Below are 1,293 nucleotides of genomic sequence, written 5' to 3' on the forward strand. Positions count from 1 at the left end.
CCTCCTGAGTGCTGGGCTTAAAGGTGTGTGCCACCACTGCCCGGGTAATTCTTGATTTTTATGTCTCATTCTTTTCTCTCCTGTAATTACATAGGCAAGTACTTTCAAAGCCATGTTAAATAAAAGCAGCTACAGGAGCAAACCTTGTCACATGTCTCAATGTAATGGGAATAATCTAATTTTTTTATTAAGTATAATTATGAACTTTGGACTAAATGTGTAAAATTCTGGGTTTTGTTTTTTATTTTGTTTTTCGAGATCGGGTTTCATAACAGCCCTGCCTGTCCTGGAACTTGCTTTGTACCAGTCTGGGTTCAAACTCTCATGGATCCAGCTGCCTCTGCCTCCTGAGTGCTGGGATTAAAGGTCACTACACCACTATAACCAGCTGAGTGTGAAGATTTAGTCATGTTGAAAAAAATTAACTATGGGGCTAGTGAGATGTGTCAGTGAGTAAAGACATGGGCTGCCAAAACCTCTCTGTTGGAAGAAGAGAATTAACTCCCATAAGCTGTGCTCAAACATCCACAAATTTGTCATAACACATACAATGTTATGGGGGAGGGGAGAGAGGGAGAGAGAGGGAGGGAGAGAAGAAGAAAGGGAGGAAGGGAGAGGGAGGGGGAGAGGGAGAGACAAGGGAGACAGAGAGAGAGAGAAGGAGGGAGAGAGGGAGGGAGGGAGGGAGGGAGGAAGAAAGAGAGAATAATAATAAAACATATCTTTAAAAAAAAATAAAACCAAGCCGGGCGGTGGTGGCGCACGCCTTTAATCCCAGCACTCGGGAGGCAGAGGCAGGAGGATCTCTGTGAGTTCGAGCCCAGCCTGGTCTACAAGAGCTAGTTCCAGGACAGGAACCAAAAAGCTACGGAGAAACCCTGTCTCGAAAATCCAAAAAAAAATAAATAAATAAAACCAAATGCCAGGTGTGGTGGTACATGCCTTTAGTCCTGGCATTTGGGAGGCAGAGGCAAGTGGATCTCTGTGAGTTTGAGGCCAACCTGGTCTACACAGTGAGCGACAAGACAGCCTGGACTACATAGAGAGACCCTGTCACTAAAAACCAAATAAATAAGAAATAAAACCAAGGCATGCACTGATGGTTCATGCCTTTAATTCTAGCACTCAGGAGGCAGAGACAGGAGGATCTCTGTGAGTTCTAGACCAGCCTGGTCTACAGAGTGAGTTCTAGGACAGGCTCCAAAACTACAGAGAAATCCTGTCTGGAAAAAACAAACAAGAAAGAAAGAAAGAAAGAAAGAAAGAAAGAAAGAAAGAAAGAAAGGAAGGAAG

Source organism: Microtus ochrogaster, chromosome 15 (assembly GCF_000317375.1).
Source record: "Microtus ochrogaster isolate Prairie Vole_2 chromosome 15, MicOch1.0, whole genome shotgun sequence".
NCBI classification, from domain to species: domain Eukaryota; kingdom Metazoa; phylum Chordata; class Mammalia; order Rodentia; family Cricetidae; genus Microtus; species Microtus ochrogaster.